General features: G+C 38.3%; 1 protein-coding gene across 1 annotated transcript in view; it reads right to left on the reverse strand.

The window, feature by feature from the left end:
- The window catches only part of whrna (whirlin a), a 165,291-nt gene that overhangs the window by 55,623 nt on the left and 84,852 nt on the right, over nt 1-24,816 (reverse strand). The gene's annotated exons all lie outside the window — the stretch shown is intronic.

Genomic DNA, 24,816 nt, shown 5'->3' on the forward strand with positions numbered 1-24,816 from the left:
CCTTAAAAAAGTGAGAAAAACTAGAGTTACCAGACGGTGGTTGTATGCCTTCATACACCAGTCAAATTACACTTACATCCATGTCTGAAAACATGGATGATTCACACACATCTTCCCCACGGCAGCAAAGAAGATTTACACAATCAGCGCAGTTTCAACATTAGTGATGAGAAACTGCAAATATAAAATAATGGAACCACATCAAAGTCACATGATGGTAGGAACTGGCCCCCTTATGATGCAGCAGGCGCTACACGAGGTGTTCATGCATCACATAACTCTTCAAAAGCTGAGCGGATCATCCAGAAGTTTTGAATCCATAATTCCTCTGTGACTTTGTGGACTATCACCTCCCAGAGATCCCTCACACATGGTCGCTCCTATGTATAAAGGACTTGCTTTTCCATTATCGCTCACATAACACGCCTACGTCGCCTTCGACTGGAAATAAGTCGAAGGCGACGCATATGATAAGCATATGAATTCTTGAGCTAAAAGAACATTTTATGAAGCCACAGTGACTTTTGAACTTCAATCACCAAATTCTAACCAGTTTATTCTTTAGTTCATGTGAGCATTTGTATCAAATTTAAAGAAATTACTTCATGGTCATCTATTCAGCTCATCTTTGACTCTAAGTGAATGTTTGTGCTGATATTGAAGACATTCGTTCTGGGTGTTCTTGAGATACCAGGTTTATAAAAAATTAGTTCAAGGCTACATTTACCTTCACTTCTGTCCGCCAAACCTATTCAGTTATTCTTGGAGTCCAAGTGGAAGTCGGTGCAAAATTTGAAGAAAACCTCAAGGCTTGAAATATTGCCTTCACAAGAATGGGATATTTATAAATATGTACAGATGGACGCACGGACAACCCGAAAACATGCTTCTGGCCTCTGCAATCACTGGTAAAAAAACAAAATAAAAACAAAACATAGCTGTGCAATATTCATCTTTCAATTATTGAAAAGCAGCTAAGTATTTTTTTCATTAATCTTCAGCAGTTCAAACTCAAAAAATGTTTCTGCAGCAATTTGGGCTAGAAATTGCTGCGTGCCAAAGTTGAAAAGATCTTTAATTCACCTGGAATTTAAAGCCCTAAAGGAATTCAAGCACAGGGCAGCTTTGACATCATATCTGAAATGTGACATGTATCTGAAGTTATCTTTGCCGAGTAAAGCCCACACTGATGTTGACTGATCTGGGTTTCAATCAGCAAAGTTTTCAGATAACACAGTAAATCTGCTTTCTGGTCCAGCCTCTTAAGTCTGACTATTTTTCGATCAATGCCAGAGTCTATCTTTGTGGAGCCAGTCCCAGGGGTGAAAACTACGTCCACTGATTTCCAAAAAAGAACGTTGTGCTTGATCAGACAGTAAAGAAAGAGGAGAGCGCTGCACTGGCTACATGTACAAAGACAGGTGTATAGGTTAAAAACTGAAGTCAGCCCCTACACCAAATGACTGTTCAAGCAATTTTACAGTCACAAATTTCCAGTGTTGGAATAAAATCGCGAGAGTTTTACCTCAGCTGGTGCAAGTTCTCTGGATCTTGATTGTTTAGTATAAAGTGGTCAAAAATCTCAGTGCGAGCTGTCTCTCGTCTTTTTCTTGTATTGACATGTTTACTGTAATATTATTGCATGTTTGACATCTTAGCGCACACAAATAGTGAAGCTTAATGACCAGTGTGACCATAATTATCCTCGGCAACCAATAGCTGCACGTTCTCCGGCACCAAACCTGGTAGACCGTAAACATGAAATTGACTCAAGACCATGAAGATGTCTCAGCTCTCGTGTACAAAAAGGAAGAGAAACTGGTCGATATTTTTTCTACAGTATTTAAATGACAATAGTAGAACATGAAGGTTTCTCAATTAAAATGCTATTTACTATGAATAAAGGCTTTGTACGTAATCTAGACGTCTGGGTCTCTCTAGACCTGCAAATCACCACCAAATCAGCCCTGGATGACCTCAACTACAGACAGTGTTTGGGAGCTAACTACAAAGGTGACTCGCTGGTGCTTCATTAGAGTTAAAGGCATTCAAACAAAACTAAATACGTGACAACTGTGATCTCTAACCGTCTCTGAATGTGTCTCTAGTGATTTAATTTCAATCACATCTGCATTCAGAGCTGCTCAATAATCCAAGTCACATTTCTGAAAATGCGGCTGCACGTTTCTAATCTCTGCTTCTCATATCTCAGCTCCTCTGACATCTCCTCCGCTGTTCCTGTCCCTTGGCAGAGAGAGGAGAACAGCGGAGAGATTAGATATCGACTGCGTCTAACTGTCATACCTTTGTCTTCTTAAATGGACACAACTTGTTAGAAGATAAATTAGAGTTTGCTTATTAACCGTAGCTGCTTTCCAAAAATGAAAAGGACACACGCAGCATGCCAAACTCCAGACAACACATTTATCTTCAGTTTGAGACCTTCACCGGAAATTATTAAACTTTAATTAGAGCCATTAGCTCCCTAACTTTCCTTTGTATTGCTCGTTACAGCTTTTAACAAGTCATTTTTGATTTTTTTTATTACTTCAGCAGACTTCCTTTTCTTTTCTATGATTTTCTTCCAGTTTAATTTCTTTCCTCTAACCTCTTTTCCCCTCTCCTATGCCTTCTGTCCCCCCCCGTCTTCCTCTCCTCACCTTCTCCACCTCCATCATACACTCTCTCTTTCCCCTGGCTTTTATTTCCTCTAATTATAGTATGTCTTCTCCTTTGTCCTCTCCCTGTCCGCCAACTACCAAACTCCACTGCAGTTATCCGGGATTCCCCTCAGCCGTCAGCCACATCAGAAACGCTTTCTCTAAAACACCTGAACATAAATCATGCCGCATTTTTGTGTAACCTCACAAATGAACAAAGCAGGCTAAGTTCACAAGTTACTGGGGCTCAGTCCATCCTCAGAGAGCAGTAATGAGAGGGAAAGCTGATATCGATTATTTTCTGGTGCACTGATTCACAGTCACGATCTTCAGGATATGAGGCTTTATTAAAAAGGTCAGCACATTTTTCAAACTGACAAACACACTCCAGAAAGCAGATAATTGTGACCAAGTGTATTCCCTTGTTCTTTAATATCATTGGAGTCTAACTTTAATGAATTACTCATGATATGTAGAAAAATTGAAAAGAACCAGCCGCATGTGTCAGCTTTTAACCTTTAAAAGGTTAAGTCTTTAAGTAGAAGCCAAGATGTTATGATCTTGTTTCATGCAATTTATCTGTAATACTTAGATACTTAACTTTTATTAGTGTTTATTTTAAGATATATTTTGATTATTATTTGACCAAAAAACACATAATTTGGACAAACAGGCATGAGCAGCATGGCTGACTAACAAAAGTGTTAAAGCACAAATGAGTTGAATTTGTTTGTTAAGATTTTAGGTGACAAAACCTGCAACACCAATAATGAATGAACAAGTCTGCCCCCAAAATGACCATTTGTGTGCCAGTCTCTCACCCCATGTTACAATGAATTCATGAAGAAAACTTTGTTTTTCTCGCATGTCTCCAGTGAACAAAGAATCCAAAAACAGAGAAAATTCTTGATGAATTGAAGTCAAAGGTGTCCGCCTCGAACAACAGCAAAACTACATCGAAATATCCTCTCACAAACTTTTACAAAAGTACACTTTTATTTTGTTATTTTTCATTATTATCACTGATTTAAAGTGAAACTTTTCAAAGCCAGACTCCATTGACAAAAACAGTCATTCTACATCTCTAAACACGGAAGCTGCTGTTAAACTTCTCCCTCAATCGTGTTATTGTTATTGTGTACTTTTGGTGTTTTTAAGTTAAGATTTTAACAATCACACAATAACAAAAACAAAGAATTGATCGAGGTGGTGGGAGACCAGCAGCTCCCTTGTTCAGCAAGTTAAAATAACTGTTTTTATTTTATTGTCTTTGCTCAATGGAGACAAAACAAATAATTTTCTTTACAAATTTTATGAATCACGATGTGACTATCTCATATACAAATAGAGCACTGGCGGAGGCTGAAGTATTCTTTTAAAAATTCTTTTAAAATAATATTTTTAATCAATGCCAAAAAATATATTTAGAGTCGAAAATGTTCCATAGATTCTGATACATTTTTTTCCCCCTTTTTTTACACATGCTCAGCTGTTTTTCACGTCAAGCTAAAAAAACTGATTAAAGGTATTCATAGCTATGGATAAAAATATCTATTATAACAACATAATGTATTTTTAATTATGGAATCAGGTAACTTAAAAATTTCAAATATTTTCCTTCACATTTTCTTTCTTTACAAATTACGGGACAGGCTACTTGAATTAACCTAAAATGACCGAGTTAAACCTCATAGAGCCTGAGCCACATTTAGGGCTTTACTTTGGTCTTTTAAAGAACCTGTTCAGCTGATTTATCTAAGAAAAATTCCTGGCTTCATGAATTCTAATCCTCAATCTAAATATAGAATATTTGGGCTTTAAGAACAGAAAATTAAGGAGTTCTGTTTCCTAAAACATAGCTGCTGTTTGGCTGTATTTTTTTCTTTTTCACGTTTATATCTGTCCACACTGGGAAATAAGATTCCTCCGCTATGTGTTTATACATTGATAAATGTCTGCGGAGAACTTTGCAATGTTGCTGATCTTTCAAAACAACTTGATCTGTGGATCAGGAGAAACGTCTTAATGATGCAACTCTGACAGCAGTGAAGCGCAGTGCAGCGCAGCGAGACGCGCAGAGTGAAATCCGAGTGTATAAGCCTGAATGACTGATCCTGCCTGAGCATACTAATGATCCGACACATATACAGACTGCATAGAATAATCCCTCCAAGACACGCTGATGTGTTAAACTGCATCACGGCGGCCCAAACTCACATCAGTGTGAAGAGTCGGACCGTGTGTAGACCAGCAGGATCTCTTTCTGCTGCTTGTTATCAAGTTTTAACAAAGAATACATGCTTTTTAGCAATAGATAACTGTTCTCAAAGTAAGCCCTCAGCCATTAGCAAAATAAAAATCAGAAAAGCAAAGAAGCTGACAGTATTGGCATTTGTGAAGATAGTGTGGAAGACTTTGAATGCATCACAGGAAGCTTTACCAAATAACACCCCCAAATTTTCAACTTCATGTAAGACATATGGGAACAATACTGAATGCTATAATATAAAACTATGGAATTGGATCAGTTTTGATATTTTTCACAGACATGCTGACACCCAGCTATTCAGTCTGTTCCTCTTTGCATCGTTCATGGAAACCTGCCAGGCTGCTCTCCTAAAGTTTCCTGAAATGAGCGCGAAGCCTTAGAGAAATGCATTTTCTCACCACAAAGGATCACAGAGCAGAGACAGGTCTAGAAACAGTAGTTTGACATTCAAGCAGCACAGTGAGTGAGAAGGTCTTGACTTTCAGTTCTGACAACTCATTTTCAACCCCCAACTCAGAGGTGGACTCAGGCAGTCTGAGGGGCAGGGGCAAAAAAAATAAAAAGGGCACCAGCTGCATGCAGAGGGGCACTCAGACAGTTTTCTGGCATGAAGGGCAGCCAATATGGCACTGAATCTCATGTTTTATCAGTTTTAGGGCCAACCTACAGGGTTTTTTAATTGTGTTTTTCCACTGTTCTTGATTTTTTCCTCCGAACATTGGGGCACCTATGAAGGCTGGTCACCCCTGCCAACTGTGTCCTGACTTGCTCAGACAAGTTCATGACTGTGAATGAAGTTTGCTTTTTAGCTAATTTTGATTTTTTATAAGCATGACTAAAACCTCACAAGACCCTCAGCCGAATTCTTTATGAGAGTTTTAGTAATTTAGACCTCATGTAACCAGAGCACAGACAAGTATGCTGATCACCTAATTTGACTCGTAATCTTGTTAAACATTTTAAGGGATTCATTTCCTGGATCATTTAAGACACCGAGAACATCACTTTAATTTCTGCGGGTTGTTTTCCTGACCTTCCCAAGATTTTGTGGAAAAGGACGCTGCAAAAGTACAACTGATTATTTAGGAATAAGAAAATTAGTGTTTGTCTTGGGATTCACTGATTTTAGAGTCACAGATATTACAGCTATTATACACAGAATAACTAACACATGAGATCTGTGAGCTGCTTTCATGAAGGGCCCGAGGCTCTAGATGATTTACTGAACTAAACGTCTCTACCTGTTTACCTGCCAAATTGCCTGTTTGTCCCAGTAAACCCAGCAGTAAACTTACATCATCTGTTCACTCTGCTCTGTTCTATATATAGTTTTAACAAAAGGCGAGTCTGTGCGACAATGATCCGTTACGATCTGTTGAACAGTGAGCTCAGTGCTGCTGAAAGCTCAGCTCTGTCACACTCGCTGCTCAATCTGACAAAGTATTGTGCTGAGAACACTTCAAGGTTTCCGTCTGCATGAGAGAGTCACAACACAGAGGAATCAGAGCGATTTATACTGCAAATGTGGGTCAATCATAACCAATCGGTTTAATCTCATTCAGTAAGAAACACGAGCCATCTGGAAACATCTGTTGAGGTTAATTTAGGCACTAAAAATCAATTTTCCTAAGCAGCTGTAAGTAATGGAGCTCAACATGGATACTTTCTCTAAATTCTGGTTATTGGGAGATTTCTGCGTTTGTGTTTTTGTCTGTGCTTTTCTACATGGTTTAAATTGGGTTGTAGGAAACAGGTGATGTCAGGTTTATCTGCAAATCACAAATAATGTACCAATATCACAATCAAATGAGAAGTTATAAGGTTTTTGTGTACTTTTTATTTCATAATGCATTTTCAGCATTTATTGTGGAGCTTAGAAACTACAAGGGCACTACATTACCCATGTACACTTGCATGACAAAGCACAGGAGACCTATTTGACCCTGCATTTATGTGATGTTAAAAAAATTGGAAAAATTAGTGCCCTACTGGAATAATTCAGGTCACGACCCCAACAAGGGGAAACAACAACTCAGGAATTTAGTGACAACTTGTCGTGAATTGACTCTGCATTTAAAAGGTGTCGTAGTATCAGAAAAGTAAGTTCCCAACTGGGAAAAATCATGTGGAAACCCCCTCAAGTTGGAACAAAAACTGAGAAAGTTGGCAAGAAGTTGCTATGATATATGCAGAAAAATGGCGATTTTGCTCGGTTGATGGTAAACTGTTTCATGTCAATACTTTGCTCACATGTTTCGTGTAATAGGGTATTTGGTTGTAACTGTTAGATGCTGTACATGCACAGTGACCTAGATTAGGTCAAAAAGCTATTTATTTATTCAGGTAAAGCAGTATTTTCGTTTTAGGGGATGTATAGGTGCATCCCCTAAAACTCTTTGAAATGTCCATGATATTTCCACATAACAACTGAAAGCTCTTAAACACGACAAAGACGGAAGAATGGCCTCCCAACTCAGGAAACGGGGCCGTCCAAGGAGAAAGTGAATGCAGCATAATTCAATGTTATGCTCTGAGATCATTTTTCTTAATGGGTGTTGTAACTTAAAACTTCCTTTAATCATCAAATCATTAAACTTGCACAGTATCTAAGTGTGCAGAGCCATCTTTGTCCATGTTTGATTTTTGCCTTGACCATCTTGTCATTAGTGTAAACACTGTAGCAAAATTTCTTTACTTGTTTTATGAAAAATACGCATAAGAATAAAACAAGTTCAGTGAATTTAAAAAACAGGTATGTGGCAGTGAATAAGGCTGAAATGAAAGCATTTTTAAATGGCAGGTTTGTGTTATGACTGCAATGAGAATCTTGTGCGTACTTTAAATAAATGTTTCCTCTGAGATTAACATAAAAACGTGTGTTACTGTACGTGTGCGCTGCCCAAAAACATTAAAAACAACCACAGAGGAGAGAAATGGAATAGAGTAAGCATCTGTTTTATTGTATATAGCCGTGTGAGATGAGTGTGTATATTGCTGCTCAGCTGGCAAACATAACCATCACAGAACAGTTACCGAAAGTCACTTCCATGGAAAATGTGCAGTTTGCATTTGTAAAATGCACCTTTTTTAAAATCCATGGGGCTTTTTCCATTTGTCTCTGTCCCATTTGTCTGACAGAGCAGTTGCTGCGACTTTGTAGTCTGTGCCAACAGATATGATACAATTACTAGCGTTTGGCTCAGTGGGGCGATTGATAATGTGGGGAGAATGCTGCAGGAGCCACATCACAGAGAAACAGATGGGCTGTATTCATCCTCGCTCCCTTAGCCTTACTCTTAATGTGACAGAACATCTGAATGTGCGTTCACACCACTCAGGGCAGGTGTGTGTAAGAGTGTGTAGTTGAGAAAATATAAAGGGGTAAAGTGTTTGTGTAAAACTCCCAGATTCCACATTTTTATGAACATAACAATAAAACGTTCACATTCAATACATCTATAAAACTACCCATGTTTGTCCGTTAAAGGTGCCCAATCCTTCTCCTACACTTCTCTAGGAATGAGAAGCCAAATTTACACTGTGTGTTCAAAGCAGGAATATCAACTTCGGTATATGAAAAAGTCTATGTTATTAGCAACCCAAATGCCAGAATTTCTTTTTACATTTCATTAATTGGACATTTGTTCATTATTTTCTAGCAGATATTTTGAGACTTTTCTCAACAATGCTGTGGTGAAGGTGTGGTTACACAGAAACTTGGCAATGGTTAGGAGAAGATGAAGTTTTGGCCTAAAACATCCATGTTTGGTGGCACAAAAGCTGCTTGAAAGCTGCAAGGACAAGTGAGTTAAAAAACACCTAGATTAAGTGCCACAAATGCCGAAGGTAAATAATGACAAAAACACCCAGATTTGGTGCTAAAGTCACCACTGAGAAATACTGCAACATGTCAGTGAAGAAGACCTTCAGCAAAAAAACACCTGCTAAAAAATGCTCCTGGGAAATTCCACAATGTGCTGCTAAACACACTCTCATTCTGTAAAAAAGAGCCAGTTCAGTGCCACAAACACCGCCAGTAAATGCCACAATGAGCCGCTAAAAGCTCCACAAACTCAGCTTGGTAATCCTGAAATGTGCCACTAAACATGCCCAGAATCTGTAAAAATTCACCCATGTTCAAATGCTACAATGTATTGGTAAAAAACAGTCAGGTGTGGTGCCACAAGCACTGGTGGAAATGCTGTGGAGGGTCAACAAACAACAACCTTAAACGGTGGTCTGCAGCTGGGCAGCCGTCTCGCTGAGGTGTCACGACATCCACCATCACCTCCAACCCTTAATGACTTTTGACGTTGATATGCTACATATTAAAAGTTTAAACGTAATGTACCCATGGTTTGCAGGAGCATACTATGCCCACAGCGCCTTCTGGTAGCTGGACTGGTTGTTAGTGGCCAATGACATCACATACTGATTCAACAGTGTATGTGAAATCATAGTCTCACTTTGCTTTTTTTAGCTGATTTCTTTCCACTTTTCTTTCTGTATTTGTTAAGTCTAAAAACTATGAAATGTAATTCAACAAAATCCCACTACAAAAAAGCTGCCTCACAAGGTTAAATATGCTTTTTGTTGAGTGTAACTACTAAGAACTAAACAAAAAAGAATAAAATACTGTAAACAGCAATAGTATGAAGAAGAGAGAAAAAAGAAGAGGAGAAAAAGCAGAGATTGGGCAAAACAGCATGGTTTCTATGTGAAGAGCAGCAGTTGTTATATATTCCTCAGTATTCCCTGGCGATTTGGGAAAATGAGGAAGCCCAGGTGCCTGTCAACACACCAGACTTTGATCAATGGGCCTCTGGGTACCAATCACACTTTTCAGTTGTCTGTGTGGTCCACAGTCGGTGCATTTGTATTTGAATCTCATGTTTATTAAAGCCAGAAACAAGGCACCGTCGCCTCTTTTCTCCCAGCACAGCAGGGTTTTTCCACTGGTGTGGGCACAGTCACATATCTATAATAAGTAGAAATAAATGGCTTGCTTTGCCTTTAAAGTGCTTTCCAGCTGTGCAGCCAGAAATAGTCTAATGTGAAGCCCATTTCCACTTGACAGAGCAGATACATGTGAGCAGAGGTTGTTTTTACTGTACGAGAACCTGAAGCCTGGATGTACAACAGAAACATGGGACATCGATATATTTTAAATATCAACTGGTGGGATCGGCATCTTTTGCAGTGTGAATATCAGCTTAGAAACAGTTTTTTCAGGTATAGGTACAAACCAAAGGACATTACAAGCAAATGTCTTTTGTATTGTTTCACATAGTTTTTAGTTAATGTCAGCTAATTGTTAAAGGAAACCAGTATTCTGTTAACTTTCTGCTTCAGGTTCTAAAAATCAGTTCAGTGTATCATTTAACATCTGAACATGATCAATCACTGCCGCCTACCTCCGCCTTTAAAGAATATTTCTAAAGTATTGCTATAAGATTACTTAAAACCACTACAATCTAGCCATATTAAAAGAGACCCACCTTCATATGAATGAACAAACAAACAAAAAAAATGTAAAATTCAACATACGTCACTAAGACACTAATGTCTCTTGTGGTACAGCCCCGTGCACGATGCCTGCTTGCTTTTGTTTTTTTTAAATATAAGTCTGCACTAGATGTATTACTACTATATTATTCATGTTTGGGATGACTCATATTAATGGCAGTGTAATAATAAAATGACCATGGATGCAACCTGGCTCTGTTTTATATTGACTATGTTAATAATTAATAAAATTAAGTTTTAGCCCTATTTCTTTTAACCCTCAATTAAATGGTACGAAAGCTTAAAATGCCTTTGGGTAATACTTAAACTGTGAATGTTTGCACTATCTGAATGTTTTACACTGATGCTGCTGTTTGTTCTCCTGCATTTCTATATTTCTGTCTATGTCTGTTAAATCCTGTTTTGATGTCTCCTGCACAGAGTGGAGAAAAGTTCCCCTCAAGGGACAATAAATCCCTTTTCCTCTTCTACTTTGGCTACGTTACTTTAGTCTAAGTTGTCCTTATCAGCAGCTATTTGACATGTGGTTTCCAACAAATCCTGTTAGAAGATGTTTTCCTCTTCAGTATTATGCTGTTAACACATTTTCTCTTTGTTTCCTTCTCTACTCATTGACTGTAAAAACAAATTACGGAGGTAATCCCTTTATCAGCGATAACATTGCAGAGATTCCTCCACACCGTGTTTTATCACTATTCTGCGATCACAGCAAATAACACAACAAAGAGATGCTGAATCTGCGAAGGTCAGCGCTCCAGGTATTGGTGTACTTTAAACTAATTATTAATATTTAGTTAAGGTGACCAACTTCCATGCGGTAAACCAACGCTGTGGACTAAAATGTAGTGTGGTTGTGTGAAACTGCAGTAAAACATTATGTGAAAGAGTTGGAGCTCAACAAATTGATGATTTCATGTTGCTCTCTCTCTCTCTCTCTCTCTCTTTCTCACTCACACTCACACACACACACACACACACACAGACACACACACACACACACACACACACACAGACACACACACACACACACACACACAGAGAGACGCCAGTGCATCTCTGAGAAGCTGTCTTCCATTTTCTGTGCTAGAGGAGATTATACACATTTGTTCAAAACCTCAAAGTCAGTTGCACATTACAGTGTTTTCTTTGTGCATCACCTTCAGCCTCCTATAATCAAAGAGCCAGGCGTGTATTCACAAAACCGAGACCTACTGAGAAAGATATGATTGGATGATGGCCTTTTGGCCTGTATGGTAAAATAAGAATAGAAATCACAGCATGGGACGTGCAGTTTCAACTGTCGACTCTGACAACCTATAACCTTTATCCTATTTATACTTTACAGTTTATGTCAGTTAGCAGCACTTTCTATCTCAGGTTCTTACCAGTTCTCAGTCATGTCATTTACTGCATAAATTGTAAACGTTGTGGTTTATTATTTAAAAATGCCAAATTATTAAAGGTTTACATGTTGTGTTGGTCCTCAACTTTACTGTTTTAGCTCACTCTCACTGCTCTCAAACCATTGTTTTCAGACGCAGCAGGCAGCTGTATCAGTGAAAAAGATCCCAAAATTCACTGTACACTATCTGCTCAGCACCAAACAGCAGGCAAACACTAGCTGGTGGACACAGTGGAGCATCCAACAGCTACAGAGCCAAATATTTCCCTCAGAAGTCGGCAGAGACTAAAAAGAGCTCAAAGAAAGTAATATAAGACATCAGGTAGGGAGAACACAACTCCAACTCCAAATCATAGGTGCTGATTCCTTACAGTTGTCACCATTTGAAAGCAATGTCACATTAACTGCCAATGTGTAGGCTTTGCTCCACTTAGTCCCGCCCCACTGACTAGCCAATCACACCACAGAACCAAAGCACCTTTGGCAGATGACCTTGACCTTTGATTTTGCTTCTGCTGAACAACAAATGGACAAATTTGTGATTGAAAACAGCAAAACAGTGGGTAATGTTACCATTACAGATTGACTCCCACGTCTCACAGTGGCTCGATCAGTGCCCCTTCAGCTATGGTGAGTGAAAAACAAATCCATTTTGTTTAGCAGCTGTGTGGGTCTACTACGTGTTGATGGTTAACTGATTGAACTTTACTGTGTGCTTGTATGGTTGCTGTGCGTGTATAACGGGTTTAAGTAGCCTTTTACACCATGTTTGGCACTGATTATTACTTTTCAGTGCATTTCATAGTGTGTATCGTTGGTGATAAATTGATTGAGAACTATTTTGTTTGTGGCGGGCCAGAAGAAGTGTCATGGAAAGGGTCGCTAAAATTTCAGCACCATGGACAGAGCTGTCTGTCGCGTGCACAGAGCCGTACTGATGTGGCCTCCTGACCCTTCTGCTCCCGTTCTTATGTTTCTAGTTGATGTGTGCTCGGGTTTGAGCACCCACCAGCAGAAATATAAATCTTTGCTCCAAATAAATGATGAAATGAATGCTTTGTAACTGCTGGATGCATAAAAAGGGAGTGGGTTGCTAACATGTTCATCATATCAACTAACAGATGATATACGTCAATGTCGTGTTTATAAATTCTTTCCACTTCCCCCATGTGGCCAAAAACAAAAAAAAAAAATTGTCGACTTAAAAGTTTAGAAAGCATCTTAAGATTTTGCAACTTTTTGAAAACTATGGCTGCACAAATAATCTAATTTTTTTTCAAAATCGCAGTATGGCCAAGCACAATATCCAAATCACAGGTGCTGCAATTTTCTTTTTATAGAGGTAAAATGTGTCACATCATAACATTATAAACCAAGCATTGTGTTGCTACAGAGATGCCCCAGCCTCAAAATGTTTCTGCATGCAAGAGACATGCTTCTCTGATACACACCCCAAAAATCACATTATATTGATTTTTACATTTTTTCCAGAAAAAATGAAATAGTTGAAGTACCATTCCCAAAATCACGGCTCATATCTCAATTGTAATATCTGTCAAAAATAATCACAATATGATTTTTTTTTTGCATACTGTGTAACCCTATTGAACACCAATGTAAGCGTCAAGCTTAGAGGAACACGAAACATACATGATTTTCCAGAAGGATAAAAATAGTTATTCATTCTGAATAGCCATACATGGGAGAGGATGGAGGGATAAAATATTACCCTGTAGAGTAGTATTTAATGTTTTCACATTATTCAACATTGTGTTACTTTTCATTTTATCCCTGTAATTTTAAAATTGGATTACCCTGGGAGCTTAGATATGCAGCTCTGATACATTTCCTCACTGAAGAGTACATGGATGCCTCAGTTCAGATTCACCCGAAATGATCTGGGGATGCTTTATGTTGGAGACATTCAATGACATTTACAGAGAAATGCTCTTTTAAAGAATATGGTATTTCCGCTATATTAGACTGCTCACTGTGAAAAGAGGCGGAAAGGATAGGCAACAGGAAATGTATCAAAGCAACAAAAGGATCCAGGTCAATTTCAAACCTATTATAGCAGAGCCACCTCGACAGCCCAGAAGTTGCTATTTTAGATTTGATTTTATTCCCTTTTATCTTTTCTATGAACTGGAAGTAAAGTGAATTGAACTGAATCTTCTGCTGACCCTTTCAGTGGCTTAACATGCTGGCTATGTTTGGAAAATGCTGTTTGACTGAGTAAAAGAAAACTGAACAACTCTCTTTAACATCAAAGGCTGGTCAGCTTCAAATATGATCAAAGATAATTCTTCAGTCTCCTTTTATTAGCTGAATGAGTTCAAGGTTGGTTTTGAATCACTAAGTGGTCTTAGTACATGTTTGCCTGATTTTGTTTTGTTTTTTTAAACTACTCCAACATCAAACACGAAATATCATCAAAGCTTTTCCAATAAGACTTTTTGAATTTTGGGTAGGTACATTGTGTTATTGTGAGTGAACTACATGATACTCTGATTATATGGACTATGCTATATGTGGCCAAAAGAAAGAATTTAAAAGAAGAAAATGGGACCTAATATAAAACCCTGAGGAACTCCAAGCATTGTGTCTCTTGGGTTTGACTTTTCATAATCATTTGATTATTAATTTTAAGAGGACATAAGGTTTCAGCTTCATCTCAGATAGGGATGTTTTATTTTTGACTTGTTATGCATGTCAGTTTATAGGTTAATTTTGCTACTCTTAAGATGACTTAGGGTCTTAGGGTCTAGTAGAGCTAGTTAGCTGTGTCACTTATTCATGATTATTGCTAGTGGCACAGAATTGACCCAACAGAGTAGCTATTGACACATTATGCTCAACCTTCTCTCTCTCACCAGGTTTCCCCAGTGATTAAATGGCTCAGTTTTGAGCTACAAACCCTTTTTAGCATTGTTAAACCCCCCAGAGATAACCTTTTTTTCTCTTTTTTCCTTCTTTTCAAATTAACTGGTTAGTTATTAGTAAATGGGTGTCGAGCTATTGAAATCAAAAATATGCGTAACTGATATAATTAATTTCAACATCCTTATTATTTTGGCAAAAAATTCAGACAATCTGCGGAAAAGTTGACTTTTTCAGGTCACACAAGGACAGAATTTATACAATGTCAGCAACCAAAACACTGTTAAAATGCATTATGCTGCAATAATGCTTTTTCATTGTCTAGATGGATAGAACAAGGTGGTTTAAGCTATATTTTCTGGCTAGAGACAAACACACACACATACAAATCTGAACCTTGTTGCTCGCCAAGTGCCTCTTTTTTTGTCCTGATTTGTTTTGTGCTCTTTCAGCAGGATTGCTTTATCATCAGAGAGGATGGAAAATCACCTCTGTGCAAATTGAAAATACTTGGCCTTAATCCATCTCCGTGTTTGGCACTCTCTTTATTCAGTTAGACATGGTCCATGTGTACACACTGTTTATATGTGTGTATTAAGATTTTAATGACGGGGGAAAAGAAGAATAAAGTGACAATGAACACATTTATCATAGCGTGCAGACTTCAGCTAAATGTCATTAATTATGAGTTTACTGAACGCTTCATGAACTTATATTAGGAAAAAGAAGCTGTTAATCGCATCTTGCTGAATTGAAATAGTGTCCAGCTGCCTCTCTGGTTACCTTCATGTGTTAACATCACAGTGGGCATGACCTTTCCTCCTCGGCTTTAATTAAATTAAACCGAACCAGGCAGATGTCAACAGAAGGGCACTGGGCAGTACTGACCTTTCTCCTCTGTTAGATTGCAGTGAGTGGGCTGAGGTGCAATATGGACGATTTTTGTGACTGGACAAAATTGCCTGTTATCAGCCAAACTTACACAAAATTATACTCAAAAGAAGTGAGCAGCTTGGTAATAAGTTCCACAAATTGCAAGAAATGTGTAGATTTAAAAAAGTATTTTTTTGAAACGCTAGGTAAAAACAACTAGGGAAAAAGAAAAAAAAAATAGGGAAAAACTATCTTTAATTTAAATGGTTACAGAATTATTTCTTGCAGTTGTTTTTTGATTTGTTTTGTTTTTATTTGGTCATTGTTTTAAATAATTTTCTGGTAATTTTTTTATACTTTTTAAAATAGCTAGGGAAAAATGTCTGGGGGAAAAAGAAAAAACTAATGAAAAACTATAGGCCCATTTATTATTATTATAATTACATATTTGAAATTGTGTTACAGAATTATTATAATTTTGTAAGCACTCTTTTCAGGTCATTGCTTTTTTTGTTGATTTTTAACTTTTTCTTTCTTTTTTCCTTGTCATTACAATTTTTCACATAATTTTCTTTTACCTTTCAGTAATTTCTTACTCATTTTTGGGTCATTTATTTTTTCATTGCTTGTAGCCTTCTTTCCATGTTTTCTCTAAACAGAAATAAAACCAAGCCTCTCAAAGGGTTAATTTTGTCATTTTTAGCAATTGTTTTTATCAACACCCTTCTCGCCCGCCGCAGAGCCACATTAATGCTACATGCTTGCCAAAACGTCACAACAAAGGTTTACAAGGCTTTTTGTCAAAATAAGAGGCAGCAGGAGAGCAACGAGATGTAGTAACATTTACACAGCTGAGCTTTCATTTTCTCCAAGACTGAGAGGTGAGGAAGTGACATCTTGGTGGTGTGATGATTATAGAACCCCGCGAGCGATATAAGCCATCCATCATAGTCAAAACCTGCATAGAGACACAGACAGCGAGGACAGACAGCGAGGACAGACTGCTGCCGGGTAAGGAGCTGAGGCGTAAGCACCAGCGTCGTGGACAATGATGAGGTAGCGTCTTCTCCTGCTGAGCACTGACAATCGGAGGCGTCTTTAGCTTGCATGAGTCTGTGCCCTGAGGATGTTTATGACACTGTTTGGGACTCACAATGAGTCTCTGTGAGTTATCACAAAAATGGCACTTAAATTCAGATGCAGCTGCTCGGCTCTTTTTGAGATTAGAAAAAGGTGAATTAGAACAGGAAAACATGGCCTACACTGGAGGTGAACAGATCACATTTATTGATTCTGTGGTAATTATAATGTCAAAGTCCTGGTTCACCTTGATCCCGCTGATAATTACAGTGCTGAATTACTCTCTTACAAGATAACGAAGACGAATCAGATAGGAAAGAGCTATATAAGTGGGCCTCTTTCCCAGTCAGTGAATCATATAATTGGTAATTGGATTCATAAACACAGTGTAAAAATTGCTGGACTTATGGTGTGCTGTTGATAAGACATAGTTGAGACATTATTCTACTTTAATATTGTAATAACATTCTGTGAAAAAAGGGTAGGTAAAACAAAATGTAAATTAACCTCTAGAGATCTGACCAAATTGGCAAGATTTCTTTGAAAACATAGAAAGAAGGCCACGAGCAATTTAAAAGAAGAGGAAGAAAAAAGAACCCATAACCTTAAAGTCCAGAAATTATATATATATTTATGTGTGTGTGTGTATGTATATATCAGTGTAATAAATTTCAGTGACTGCATCCTTGCATCCTGTGCAGAGCCTCTCCAGACAACATGGAAAAGATCTGTCTACAAGTCACAGGTGCTGCTGCAGTCTGCAGCCAAAGCTGAACAGAGTGGGCAGAATATTCATGTAACTCCCACATCAGGATCGCCGGCCCCGGCCTGGCATTACTGGCCTTTACTACTCGTTTACCACCAGGAAACAAGAAGCCACACAAAGCTTAACCCACACAGTTATCTGCTAAACTGCATCAACATCAACATCCCTTCAGCGCAAAGAAAGTGCACAGCACAGCTCTGAATTTATCGGTAGAGATACAGAGTTTCACAGTGAGGACGCTGATGAACAACATCAGCAGTGCCATCTCATGCCCATTAAGATAAACAGAACAGTTTGCAGTCACACACCCAACAGACTAAACTAGCCTCTCTTTACTTTCACTCTTCCCAGGCAATCTTGTTCTGAGTTTTTCTCAATGATGCCTCCAAGACAATAAATTATTCAGTTACCTCCAAACTAACTAAAAACACGTTTAAGTCCAATTTTACAGCCCATCCTTTTGTTTTCACTCAGTGTTTTAAAACCTTATTTAATAGAAAACTGAGTCAGCTAAAACAGAGAGGCATAATTAGGGTTGGGTGTTCCTTCAGTAGGTGGATAATTAATTGACAAATAATTAATTGGCTGATACAATTTAATCGAACATGTGAAATTTAATTGATCAATCAATAGGCTATGCAATGCAGTATATGCGATACTGTATTTGGTACTGTTTGCAATTAGCACATTTTTTATGCTCTTTTTTAAAATAACAATTAATCAATTAATTGATCATTAATTTTACCAAGAATCAATTCAGTAAAGTGCTTATAATCTGCAACCCAAGTCTGCACGATATTAAATCTGATTTTTTTCTAACTTACAGGACACAGCAGTGTTTAAAATCAGTTTAAAAAAGAGTCAAAATAAATTTATGGTTAAAAGCCACTTTAACACTTACCAATAAAGCTAAGCTAAGTGAGGGTAATACAGATGCCAACACCTGTGTGCCGCCTCCTGCATCATTTACTGTCTCACAAACGGGCATATGGTGTTGCATAACCATTAGATGTCCAACTGTACAAGGCCATGTTTGGAATAAAATGTTTCACCAGGGTCAAAGACAAGTTTAACAGCAGCTTAGATTGTCATGTGCAACCTGTGCAGGTACATGACTGCTGGGTCTGCCAACTTTGACAAAGACAGCCCTCCAACTTCAGAGGTGTCATTGTACTGTACCTGAAAACAAAACTACACAAGAGAGAATGGATTCATATTAAGCAGAGGTGTAGTTTCTGTAGACGGATGTTTTTAGTAAGGCTACAACTTCCTATTGTTCTCATTATTGATTAAAGAAAATGTTTTAGGTTTATTGCTTAGTCTATAAAACAAAATATACTTGAATTACCTCTTTGTGAAAGTATGCTTCTGCAAACCAGTCAAGTTGCTGCTATAATTTAAATCCATGTCTGTCCAGACTCATATGCATATGACAGTTGACAAATTTGTGGATATTTTCTCATGGCGTTTTGGAGGTATCGCATTCACAAGAATAGGAGGTATGGACACATAAAAATATCAAGCTCATAACCCAAAGTTATTGAAATCACAATTATATATTAAACAAGGCATTAGTGAATTCTTTCATTTGAGAAGCTAGAGTCATTTGATATTTTGAATTTTTTCTTAATATTTTTTTTTAATATTTCACTGATTATTAATGCTGTTGGCAATCAGTTTTCTGTTGAGAGATTAATCAGTTCAATGACTAATTGTTCCAGCACTTGCTCTCAGCTTCTCATCAAATCAAATGTCTTTTTCATTATTATTATTATTATGACTCATCATGGTACCAATTTTTTGGTTTGCTCAGTGGATCACATCCAGACATCCCAGAGCCTCATGAGATGGAGTACTGCATTTTTTTCTAAATGTCCTTGCTTGTTGTGACAAAAAGTGTCTATAAAGTTCTAATTTGGTACATTTTTAATATATTCACAAGGTTAAAAAATACTGAAATTTCTTTTTACATCTGTGCTTGCTCTGGGAAGCAGCCTGTGAGGACCACCTGAGTCTACCACAATTTTCTTTGGTAAAAGTACAAATTCTCTTATTCATCCCCCAAGGTAAAATGCGTTCTGTCTGATGAGGGTCGGCCTAAACCAGACTTTGGTGCTGCAGCATTAGACTGACGTTCAGGAAGTCGTTAAAGACAGCTGTTAACAGGCACGTCCAGGCAGAGATCCTTCTGTACATGCAGTTTAAGCTGATCAAACACTATGGATCGCCCTGTTATGCAAAATCGTGTGTCCTTTCAGGAGACGATGTGTCTAATCTGAGAGCAGTGCAGCTGCCTCCCTGCTGGGAGCTCAACTCTGGTCTCTGGAGGCAGCGGGAGGCTCATCATCCAAATGTTAACAGTGCTGCCATTTGCCAGCACAAATGTGGAAACACTGACAACAAGGCATGGATAAATCAACATTAACATCATTTTAATGTTTTACACGCTTTCTTAAAATGTCGTTGTTTTTTTATAACACAGCTGGTTAAACAGGTTTTTTGTGATTCTCCATGAACTATTTCAGTAACAAGACAAACACACTGCTTTATTTCAAGACTGAAACTTCATTGCATGTCCCTACATGTTTGTTTTACTTTATTTTAAAGAAATGTTACAAAAAGTTGTGTAGACTGAACTTGGAAAAATTGTGTCCAAAGACAGCTTAAGTAAAGGTGTTTTATTAGCTTTTTGAGAAGTGAAAGCAAGGCCACTAGATTACATGCATACTCCATCTCAGCCCATACACAAGGCTGCTCTATTTTTGAATACAAATCTCTAGTGGATGCAGAGTGCATCACCCCGGCGTTCCTTCTAAAAGCAAATATGGAAGTGCACTATTTCATTCATATTGGCTGAGGGGCCTGAAGACCTCAAAAATGCTCTTCACCTTCAGGAATGCAGAAAAAACCCATTTCAGAACTGTTCCTGCTGTGACTCAATGAGCGCCTTTACCAATTCAAAACTCAATTTCAGTGCAATAATATACTGTTTATTATATGTACATTTTTGGGGCGGAAAAATATCAGTCAACATAAGTAACGTTCACGTTATGTGTCCAAAACAAAAACGATGCCCAAGAGGCAGAGGACCTAGTGCAAAAAGTTAAAGTCTGTTAATGTGGATCACAAACTATAAATTAGTTTTAGATCTTTTACATGTCGGGGTGTATGAGGTACTTATCCATAGTTGGCGTATTACATAAAGCATATGTAAGTTGGTACACTGCCAGTTTGGAGAAGCAGGCAGGAGGGCCACCACCAAATTTATCAGCTACCTGAGTCACACCTATAAATAATCAATAACAGAATAAGTGTACGTTTTATTGAAAATTACTTTCCCCTTCTGCGGACAGCTCTTTCTGACAGTGAAGCTGAAAATGGTTTCGGTTCCCTTTCTACACTCTTTACAAAGCCACCAAACTCCATTACAAAAAAAACCAAAATGTAATTTTAGCTCACTTAAGTTGGTAATCTACTGCTGCCTTTCTCAATTTGAAGTTTTTGGAACAAGTTTAAATTTCTGGGGTTTTTTTGCATCCGGCCAAAATCTTTGAGAGAGGTGTTTGACCTTCCACAACAGTGGATGAAGGCTGCGGTAACCCAGCAACTCCGCCGTTTGGTGAAGTACTGGGACAAGGGCAGTGGTCAAATTAAATGGCTTAATCGAGCTATAACCGTGACTCAACTAAACTGTGCATGATAACGTACTGGCTATGAATCAGTACCTCATCCAAACCCACTTCACAACATCCAAACTATACCTTTAACAAAAGCAAGTTTTCAGTTTTCATTAGTAGCAAGCTAGAGTTTGTTTCAGTAATGGATACTTGGATGCTAATCCACTGAAAATTCCAGCACATTTTCTAAATATCATAACTGGCATTGTTTACAGGCCACATATTTTAATGACCTTGCCTTGCGCACCAACAATGCCGGAAACACCAGTGACCATGCTGTTGGTGTCAACAGGGAGGGCTGTATAGAATAATTAGCTCCTTGGAGATATGATGTAATCCACAGGTATGTTACTCAGCCATTTTAATGACCGGCTCAGCTCAGAGTCTTAAATACCATGACCTTAGGTTTCATTTTAATGTGTCTCAACTACTTTTACCCTAGAGTGAGTGTGTGTGTGCAAGCTGTGTCTGTGCCTGAATGTGTGAGATTGTCTTCGGCTGTGCCCTCTGTCTCTTTCTCGACCTTCCCCAAACTCTGCTGAAGCATTTGGCCCTGCAGGTAAAGCCTGGTGTCTGCTGGAGCATCACTTTATATCAACAAAAGGGATGAAAACCTTCGCAACAGGCAGGAAAATGTGCTTTATTTAGATATCTGTTTCTTTCACTCAACCCTGGACTCAAATGTGAATGTGCTTGCTTGCACTGGGAGCTCTACTGCCTTGTATTCATTCCAGTATTTCCAAAATGATGAAATTCCACTCCAAAGCTGCAAGGCACCGACACAGACAAAAGGGGCACAAAAAAAGAGAAGCTGTTCGAGCTCTGAAAACTCTGGCTTGACACTTTCCAAAACACATTCTTTAAAATGCACATCACAGCACAAGAGCCAGCGTTAAGTAATTCATACATATGAAATAAAGAGCAGAACTGGAGGGGGGCAGAAACATGAAAAAACGAGAAGCGCTCATGTCATATCATGAGATATTAAAGCCTTTTCTTCCTCCTGCTTCTCCTTTGCTCTCTTTTTTAATAAGACACCTTTCTTGCTGCTAACAACACTCCACATCAAAATGCTATGCTGAGTGTGTGTGTGCCTGTGTGTGTGGGCCCTCTAATAGGTGTCTGTGTAATTGGCTGGTTGACAGGCTCATCACTAACAGACATGAGATGAAGGGCTCAGGGGAGGAGACGTCCATCCTCGCTCTCCCCCTGTTGCCATGTCAGCGTGACAAACACACATATGTAAGCAAATCAACAAAGACCAAGCACTCCAAGGATGCATACTTTGCCACCTGAAAGTAAAAAGAGCAGTGTGTGTACCTTATTTATGTCTGATATGGTGCATCCACCCTACATTTTGAAACAAGCGACGGTACATCAGATGTGCCATACAGACGCCTGGAGAGAGTCCAGTTTTTATAGAGAGAACATGAAGTAACTGCAATTACTGCTGCTGTACAGTGCCACTTGTAGGTCATTTGTACATGAGGATATGTGATTTTGTAATAGCTTTTATATATTGTATCAGACAACAAGAGGTTACTAAGGTTTGGCAGAGTATCTTTACAAAAAATACATGTAAACTCCAAGGTTTTGACACACCCTCTGACCAGACTAAAATGCAACATCTACTTGGAGAAAACAGTGTCAGCGCCATGGAAGCAGCAAAATATGACATAAGTGCATGTCACAGCCTAAGAGACAACCAACACAACAACACGCAACAGCTGGAGTTCATCTCCTCACAGCTCACACACTGTCTTCTAATTTATTACTCTACTCCCTGAGTTTTATTAATTTGTTTGTTGTTTACAATTGATATCTATGACAGTGCCTCTAACTTCATGGGATTTTTATGCTTTGGGATCTTTTTTCTTGGAGGTTACATGCCAAAAAAGCACTTTGAATTGAACTGAAAATTGAATTGAGAAGGACAGAGAGAGAAGTCAGGTCCAAATTACCCAATTTTGTTTTAATAATGGGCAAAAGAAAATGCTAATAAATGTACTTCTCATTTCACTACTGAACTTTTGACATTTTATGCAATTTTTGGTGTTTCCACTCAGGTCTCTGGAGGCCAGTTTTGGAGGAGTGATGCAAAATCTTTCTTTTATAATGTGGCCTAATGCCACTCTTCAATTCTTTGGTTTATCAGTGAAGTGTATGAGCTACACCGCAGACTGGAGTCTAATTTAACACCGATAAACAGATTGACGGCTAACTCATCTGAACAAGTCCAACGCATGATGACTGTGCAACGGCAGCTCTGCGTTACATATGCTTGCGTCCTGAAGTGGCTGCATTCTCACTCTCTTTTCCTCAAGCTTGCTGTTGTTAAAACGTGTCAAATTGGTGTAAATTGATCCTAGCCAATCAAATTAATCCAAAACCCACAAATGCTACCCAGCATTAAGTATAACAGCAACTATTGTCTTTGCTATAGTCCTTATAATGATAACAAACAGCAGCGAAAGAACATTTTTGAGTGCAGAGGTTCTGAAGGACACTGAAATTACTTGTTATTGAAAGATACACTCTGTTATTTTGCAATAATAAAAAAAAATCTTGCAAATATCTCCCCACCTCATTTCTGATGTTTTGAAAATCATTCATCCATTCAATCATTCATTTCCTCATCGCCAACTGGCTCCTCTCAGAAACAATACCACCAAATGCTAAAAATCTTCAAGGTTTTACATGCACAAGTCTTAGCTGTTTCAGTGCACCACTGTTTAGTTTTTGGGACTTGATGCCCAAATTAAAGATAGTATTGTCACAGCACATTGTGTCTAAACAGCATTATGTTACTTTCTAATTTGTCCAAACACCTTAAAGCAATTATTTTTGACAGCCCATATGGTGAAGGCGAAGGGGAGTAGCAGCATGGTGGAGAATAGTAGGAAGTAACTCCAATTTTTAAATAAAGTGGCATATTGTAATAACTTGTAATATTTCCTGTATCGTCATGTGCAACTGGTCACAGATGCCCGTATCCTGGACAGGGCAAACAGACGATGAGTCACCGGTTAGACAGTTCTAACCACAGACGGGCCTTGTGCTGATACAGCCAGATCCCTCATGGCTTTTCTGCACTTTTAATGTCCCACATTAAATCCCCACCAGCTGCTCAATACCTGACCTTCTGCTCTGACATCCCTGTAAGGACAGCAGGTGAAAGGAAAGTCTTCTCTCTCAGGAAACAATGATTTTTAAAATAAAACTGAAAATAACAGTAACTAGAGAAGGTACCACTTTCTGAAAACAATGTAGGTGTGCATCGTGAATCAGCTAAAATCCCTGTCTTATTGCTAATAACTTGGTATTCCTTTGTTCAAAAAGTACTACAGGTTGTTTCTGTATAGAGCTTAAACTAATAAGCAGAATAATTGATTAGCTGTTTGATAGAAAGTTAAAGAAAACAGTATTTAAGTTTTAGGGAATTTAGAGGCGGGATTACAGATTGCACACAAGCCCAAACTTCTACTGGTTAGAATTAATTTACTGTTCATTGATTTGGGGTTTGCACAGGTCTCTTCCTCTTCAAAACAAACAAATCAGGTGATTAAACCTGGTAAAAACACTGAATGAACCAGTATCACGTTACAAATTAGTGTTTCTCCAATGCCATGTGGCACATCACAGATGGGCCTTTAGCCCAGCACCTGCTAATGTGTGCCAACTTA

This window comes from Plectropomus leopardus, chromosome 20 (assembly GCF_008729295.1).
Source record: "Plectropomus leopardus isolate mb chromosome 20, YSFRI_Pleo_2.0, whole genome shotgun sequence".
Taxonomy (NCBI): domain Eukaryota; kingdom Metazoa; phylum Chordata; class Actinopteri; order Perciformes; family Serranidae; genus Plectropomus; species Plectropomus leopardus.